We start from the raw sequence: 8,627 nt of genomic DNA on the forward strand, positions 1-8,627 counted from the left end.
TGAGCAGCTAGAACTATGCCCTGGAAAGCGTCATATCGGCAACCATCACCACCTACCTGACCCTTAGTCAGGTCATTCCAGTTCAGCCCACCTAAGTAATTTTTCAGTCCTATGAAATCAGCCAAGCGGAAGTCAGGGACAGAGACTTGATTGCCATTATTAGGGGAATTCCATGATATATTAAAACTGAGTGATTTGTGATCACTTTCCCCAAGCTCATCATTAACCTCAAGATTATTAATTAGTGTTTCCCTACTGGCAAGAACCAAGTCAAGGAGGTTATTTCCCCTAGTTGGCTCTGTCACAAACTGTTTTAAAAAACAATCCTGGATCGTATCAAGAAAGTCACCTGACTCTAAATTTCCTGTCAAATTGCTCCAGTCAATCTGTATATAGTTGAAATCTCCCATTAGCACAACATTTTCGTATGTAGATGCCTTACGAATTTCGTCCCATAGAAGTTTACTGCACCCCCTATCAAGATTTGGGGCCCTGTAAATCACACCCAAAATTAGTTTTTCTCGGCCCTCGAGAAGCTGTAACCAAACAGATTCAGTGGCTGACGCTTCTAATTTTATATCTTGTCTAACACAACAATTTAAATTGTCTCTGACATACATCGCTACTCCTCCACCTTTCCTGTTGACCCTGTCAGTGTGGAATAATTTATAGCCTTGTATGTGACATTCAGAGGGCATCTCTCTATCTTTCAGATTGAGCCAGGTCTCTGTTATAGCAATAATATCTGTGTTTCCTGCACTTGCAATTAATCTTAGCTCATCTATTTTATTTTTTACACTCCTGCTATTAGTATAGTAAACCTTAAGGGAGCTAGTCCCTTGCTGCCCTCTGCTGTCCCCCTTTGTTTACTGACCTGATCTACTGTTTTTATTTATAACTTCATGCTGAATGCCTTTTATACATTTACTGTTTCCAACAGTGTTGCAACCTGCTTGTTTTGCACATACACCCATACCTCTATCTTCCATCAGTTTAAAATCATAGGCATTTCACCAATGGCCTTCTCAATAGAGTCTGCAAGTGCTACCACCCCAACCCCAGAGAGATGTACCCCATCCCTTGCATACATATCATGTTTGCCATAGAAGTTGTTCCAGTTGTCAATGAGTGGGATTGTAAGTTCCTTGCAGTATCTGTCTAGCCAGCAATTTACACCAATTGCCCTAGACAACCATTCATTTCCTACTCCCCTTCTAGGCAAGATGCTACATATGATTGGGATCCCTCCCTTAGACTTAATGAAATCTATAGCTGACCTGTACTTATCTAGCAGCTCTTCTCTCCTACCCTTCCCAATATCATTTCCACCAGCACTGAGACAGATAATGGGCTTGTTCCCATTACCTGACATGATATTATCCAGCCTGTTGACTATGTCCCCAACACCAACTCCAGGGAAGCACACACACTCTCTCATCTCCTTATTCCTGTTACAAAAAGCACGGTCAATATATCTTAACTGAGAGTCACCAACCACAAGAATGCGCTTACCTCCATTAGCAGGGGCAGTAGTACCCTTACCTTCACTGGCCACTGAAGTACATTCATCCTGAAGAACAGAGAAGCGATTTCCTACCTTCAGATTTTCACTCTTAACTTTCCTTACTCTGATGCGCCTCCCATTACTGTGAACCACTCGCCACTTGTAGCAGGTGCTGGGCTGCACCTCACTGCTGGTAGCCGTTGCTACCTCCCCACCTACAGCCTCCTCACAGCGAGAGACAGACTGCACCTCACTGCTAGAAGCCTCATTCCCCACAACTCCATCCACCTCACACTCTCTCCCAGACCCATTGAGGTGGACCTTCAGCCTCCTAATCTCCTCCTGGAGAAGCAAGACCTCCTCCTTCAACTCTCCAATCTCAATTTTTAAAACACTGCAGAAGCAAGCCATGCTTTGTAACCGTCCACGCTAATCCCCAAAGCAGCTCAGGGAACAGAACCTTTTGAGGATGCACCAATGGTTTATGTTTGATATTATGTCTTCCTACTTGGAGGCCAGTGTTTCCTCTGGTAATGTGCTGCTCTGTCTCACTATCCCAGTGACAGAGATAACTGGGAAACTCGGTAAAACCTTGGAGTCCCATCAAAAATGAAATCTCAAGCAACCTCCCAGCCATACTTATCATAGTTCAAAGCTTCCAGTAGAAGTTTGACATTGTTGTACTCCTCCTTAAGATGCACTGAATGAGCCAAGGGAAGAGATGGATACTTGTTCATATTGTGCGGAAGTACAGCTTTTAGGCTTCTGAAGAGTCTCCACTTAACTGCATCAAACAGGCCTGGTACATCATTACAGCAGCACAACCTGTCTTCATCAGTGAAGAAGCCTGAGATATGTTGGTGACGTTTTCTTTGGCCTGTCACTTGCACACTTTCATCCACCCAGTCCCACTCCTTGAGCCTTGAAATGAAAAGCTCAGCATTTGACTTTGTCAAACCAAGATCTCTGATAAGGTCATTGGGTAGTAAGGATTCCTCCCAACAGCTGCATCTGTGGAATCATAGTCTTGTTCACTGTGCTCTTCATGTTCTGATTTGCTGCTTTCTCTTCTAACGGTTGACGTCTTTCTGGAGGTGTAAGTGCAACACTGTGTGGTGCTGGTGCAACAGAAGAGGGAAGGTCTGGATAAGAAATAGCAAGTGCATGTTTCCCAGTTCGGCGTTTGGAGGGATCCACCAGGTAGAAGTAGGAGTTGATTAAATGATCAGTGGGTTCACGCCATATTCTAGGAACAGCAAATTTCATGGATCTTTTATTCCTGCTCTATACCATCCTGTAAAAGAACAAAAGTAGTTGTTTCTGTTACACACATTTCATTTGCAAAACGTTCCTCTTCAAGATTTTACTCTTTATATAACTAATGACTTTCTTAACTTCCAATGTTTTCTTACAATGCTCACAAGCAACATGAGGTGCCCAGGTTCTGTCTTGGTCCCCAACTGACATGCCAAAATATTCTTTGTAAGCTTCACACATTTTTTGGATGCTGTTACAGAGAACGTCTTTGCTCTTGGCTTAATGAATTGACCACATATGTAGCAGAATGCAACTGGAGAATGATTGCAGCCTCTTGATTCCATTTCACTTCTTTTGATGCGTCTTCTCAGGTAGCCAGAGCAGAACTTAATGTTGGTTTGTGAGCCCCTGTTTTTTTTATTTGCCAAACAAAACCCTAGAACATAATAGTTTTACATCAGTCTTTCTTGAAAGTGTTCCAGAAGTGTCCTAACCACAAAAGCAAAGTTCTGGGATCGAAATTGCTTTTTTTAAATTTTGTTTAGTTATAAAGAATTGGGAAATGATACTTATTTTCCAGGAACACGACAAAAGTGAAATTTTGTTACATAGTATAATCTTTGATCTATGATGATTTCTCATTCAGCATTTTCCACTAAATGGTGATCATGGGTAAGTTAGCTGTCATTTCCAAAAGGATTCGCTAAAATTGAGTCTCCTTATAATTCATCTATAGGATATCTTGGTAATGTGTTATAATTTGCAGCTGTAAAGCCAAGTGGAACACCTTCCCAGTCGAATCTTCCTGAGTTGGCTTTTCACCTGGAGAGGAAATTGAGTAAATTTTCTGAACGTACCACCAAACATTATTTTTTTGGTGACGTTGAAGGGTTGGTTCGTCACTTACACATCATTTGATTTTGCTATGTAACCTGATAAACCATTATTTATGGAAAAGTTTAAATACATCTCTTTAAATACTAGTTATTTGTCATTTCCTGATATTCTGAATTTATACTGTAAAATATTTGACATCCATTATGGTAGTTACCATTTTCCAGTTTCTCACCAAGACCCACGTTGGTGCATGAGTAAAGTTGAATGGAATCACATCACTGTTATTAGATTTGATTCTATGAGGGAAAATTTATTTGGATAGAGAAGACTGTCGAGTATTTTACGTACAGGCTTTATACAACTGCAATATTGTCGATACTTCTAGCTCTTTGATAGAATGCATTGCCATGATACCTTGAAAATAGCAGTCTCGGATAAGAGTTGAAAATAAACGCCCGCAAATCTGATAGGTAAATATAACTTGGGGGAAAAACGCACATGTATGTACCCGTGAAAGAATTATGTAACTCTATTGCTTAATCGATAAAAAGTTAAACGTTATCTGCTATAATTCTAAGTTTAATATATAAAAGTTAAATTTTCCCATCATTGGCAAAAAAAATGGAACATGAATTTACAAATTTCCTCTTGACTCGTTGTGACCAGAGATCCGAACAGACTGAAAAGGTATTATACCAGTGAACTCTCGTCAGAAATTGCATCAGGAGTCAGCTGTCTCTGCTGGGCCGTACATCAGCATATATCAGTGTATATTGTCCATTTAACAGGAAGGGTTGAAGGCACAACAGCTACCAAGATTGTACCGATTATAAAAACCTTCGCGTGACTAAAATACATAAGGCGAGCAAGACGGGACACTAGAAAGCTAAAGTCATTAATGTGTCGTGCAGAAAGGCAATAATTGAAAGGAAAGTTAGGATTTACCTGGAGGGTGTTCCGGAGGCCAACTCCCGCGGCCCGGCCCATGACTAGACATCATGGTGGATCAGGGCCTGATCAACCAAACTGTTACTGCTGGTCACACGCAGTCCAACGTACGAACGACAACCTGGCTGGTCAAGTACTGACTATGATTATCTGTCCAGTTCCCTCTTGAAGACAACCAGGGGTATATTGATAATTCCTCTTACATATGCTGGGAGTCAGATGAATAACTGTCTTGGGCCCCTGACACTTGTTTTACCACTTAGGGTATTCACGGCACGCCTGCTTTCATTGGGGGTATGTTGCATCGCCTGCCGAGTACCTTGTTTAGAGAGTGATTTCTGTGGGCAGATTTGAGACTATTCCCTCTAGGAATTTCCATGTGTAAATTATTATGAGGTATCTTTCTCGCCTACTTTCCAAGAACTTCAAACGGTCAAAGTAATTGAGGTGCTTAACTGTAGTTTTACATCCACTTAAAGTTCTTTGTATATTCTTCAGCTCTGCAGTTCTGCCTGCCTTGAGAGGGGCCGTTAGTGTACAGCAGTATTCAAGCTTAGAGAAAACAAATGACTTTTTAAGAGGATAATTTGTATTACCTCTCTTGTTTTGAAGGTTCTCATTATCCATCCCATCAATTTCCTCGTAGATGTGATAATGATATTATTGTTGTCTTTGGAAGTGAGATCCTCTGACATTATCACTCTTAAGTCCTTCACTTTAATTTTCTGCTCTATTTTGTGGTAAGAATTTGTTTTATACTAAGTTTTCCATAAGAGATTAACTGTAACGTGTACTCCTTGAACTTCATATAGTTTTCTGTGACCGATTGGAAGACATGGCTTTTATCTGCTTGGAGATTTACTGTGTCCTTATTAGACGACGCTCGTTCAAAATCTAGTTTCGCCATTAAAGGAATAAACAGTACTATGGTTTACATCTCTGTCTATATCACATATGAAGATAAGGAAAAAGGTGGGGCGAGTACTGTACCTTGTGGAAGAGAGCTTTTCACTGTAGCCGTTTCTGAATTAAATCTGTTTATTATTACTCAGAAAGAGCAATAATAAACAATAGAACAGAAAGTTCTATTGGTTAGAATGTTAAGCATCAATCTACCCACTTTTCTTGTTATTCTCATATCACGCATTTAGTGTACTATGCCATTATTACAAGTGTCGAAGGCTTTTTCAAGCTCTGCGTATACAGCATCTGCATTCTGTTTGTATTCCAGTGAAAAAAAAAAACCACCATGCCATAAGACAGGGGAGACTATAACCCCATCCTCCCCTGGGTTGAGTATTTGGTGGGTGTCCAAATGGTTGGTGATCTTGCATCTTACAGCCCTTTAAAAGATGCTTCAAATGGGGCGTTAGTACTATCGATCGTTAATTCTTTGCTATTGCTTATACCGCCACCTTTGTGGAGTGGGGCTATGTCCGTTGTGAGATAACTTCCGTGTCTAGGCTTTTGCATTTTGTCAATATCTGGAGATACTGACATAATTTTGGGTCTCGGTCTATAAAATCTTTCAGACTGTTGACCCTTAGTCTGATTAAAGGCTCAATAAACACCAAGTCATATTGAGACTTCAGTATTTCACTCGTTTCTTTGCTGTCATCGGTTTAAGTCCAAATCCGTTTAAGCAATAACTCAGAACTGGATGTGGTTTTTTTACCCAAGATCTGACAAATGCTAAGAAACATTTTGGATTTCTGTCAATTTCTTTGTCTCTCCTGGATTCTGTGTGATTCATTTAACTTAAGTTCGATTTTTTTTTATTTTTTTTTATTTCTATAGCCATTGCCTCCTTCCGTATTCCAGATAAACAAGTCCCTTTGTACGAAAGAACATTAGTGGACTTTCCTATATACTGTAAATTTAAATCTATACCCGATCCAATACGGAACATTTATGCTAATATACATGAATTATTTCTATAGTCACATCAGGTCAACAACTGAAGGATTTAATGATTCCCATATATAATTTAATATGCTTAATTCTGCCCGAGACTCGAGGAAATAGGTGGTAGCTAGCTGTTTCGTTGTCTACTTTTTAATATACGCGGATATATTAGTTACAAAAGAACAATTACTGGATCCAGCTCATTATTCGTAAGATTAAATGACACACTCAGACCCTAGAATGAGGAAAGTGACATTACGTAATGTACGAGTCATTCAGATGTTATCCTGTGTGCCAAACATCAGTTGCATTACTGAACTTTTTTCTACCTAATTCATTTGGGATCAGTTCCTGATACATTTATACTAATTTAGTATTACTTTGTAGCTTTGCCTCTTGTTTGCTGCTCTTGTATAGTTTGTTGACTGACATCTAGCGCCCTACCCGAGCCCCCTTCGTTCTTTGCCCCTACAAGAGGGTAAGGAGTGTGTGTGTGTGTGTGTGTGTGTGTGTGTGTGTGTGTACTCACGTATTTGTACTCTCCTATTTGTGGTTGCAGGGGTCGAGTCTTAGCTCCTGGCCCCGCCTCTTCACCGGTTGCTACTGGGCCCTCTCTCTCCCCGCTCCATGAGCTTTATCAAACCTCGTCTTAAAACTGTGTATGGTTCCTGCCTCCACTACGTCATTTTCTAGGCTATTCCACTGCCTTACAACTCTATGACTGAAGAAATACTTCCTAATATCTCTGACTCATTTGTGTCTTCAACTTCCAATTGTGGCCTCTCGTTTCTGTGTCCCCTCCCTGGAACATCCTGTCTTTGTCCACCTTGTCTATTCCACGCAGTATTTTATATGTCGTTATCATGTCTCCCCTGACCCTCCTGTCCTCCAGTGTTCGTCAGGCCGATTTCCCTTAATCTTTCTTCATAGGACATTCCCCTTAGCTCTGGAACTAACCTTGTCGCAAACCTTTGTACTTTCTCTAGTTTCTTGACGTGCTTTATCAAGTGCGGGTTCCAAACAGGTGCTGCATACTCCAGTATGGGCCTGACATACACGGTGTACAGTGTCTTGAACGATTCCTTACTAAGGTATCGGAATGCTGTTCTCAGGTTTGCCAGGCGCTCATATGCTGCAGCAGTTATCTGATCGATGTGTGCTTCCGGAGACATGCTCGGTGTTATACTCACCCTAAGATCTTTCTCCTTGAGTGAGGTTTGCAGTCTTTGGCCACCTAGCCTGTACTCTGTTTGTGGTCTTCTGTGCCCTTCCCCTATCTTCATGACTTTGCATTTGGCTGGATTAAATTCGAGAAGCCATTTGCTGGACCAGGTGTCCAGTCTGTCCAGGTCTCTTTGAAGTCCTGCCTGGTCCTCATCAGATTTAATTCTCCTCATTAACTTCACATCATCTGCAAACAGGGACACTTCTGAGTCTAACCCTTCCATCATGTCGTTCACATATACCAAAAATAGCACTGGTCCTAGGACCGACCCCTGTGGGACCCCGCTCGTCACAGGTGCCCACTGTGATACATCATTACGTACCATGACTCGTTGTTGCCTCCCTGTCAGGTATTCTCTGATCCATTGCAGTGCCCTTCCTGTTATATGCGCCTGATGCTCTAGCTTCTGCACTAATCTCTTGTGAGGAACTGTGTCAAAGGCCTTCTTGCAGTCCAAGAAGATGCAATCAACCCACCCCTCTCTCTCGTGCCTTACTTCTGTTATTTTATCATAAAACTCCAGAAGGTTTGTGACACAGGATTTGCCTTCCGTGAATCCGTGCTGGTTGGCATTTATACTCTTGTTCCGTTCCAGGTGCTCCACCACTCTCCTCCTGATAATCTTCTCCATAATTTTGCATACTATACACGTCAATGACACAGGTCTATAGTTTAGTGCCTCTTTTCTGTCTCCTTTTTTAAAAAATGGAAACTACATTTGCCGTCTTCCATACCTCAGTTTCCAGGGACGTGTTGAAGATTGTGGTAAGTGGCACGCACAACATATCTGCTCCCTCTCTAAGGACCCACGGGGAGATGATGTCCGGTCCCACTGCCTTTGAGGTATCGATGTCCCTTAGCAGTTTCTTCACCTCCTCCTCTTCTGTATGTATGTCGTCCAACACTTGTTGATGTATTCCTTGCTGGTGTCCCCATCTGGTCTGTCCCCCC

Source organism: Cherax quadricarinatus, chromosome 19 (assembly GCF_038502225.1).
Source record: "Cherax quadricarinatus isolate ZL_2023a chromosome 19, ASM3850222v1, whole genome shotgun sequence".
NCBI lineage: Eukaryota > Metazoa > Arthropoda > Malacostraca > Decapoda > Parastacidae > Cherax > Cherax quadricarinatus.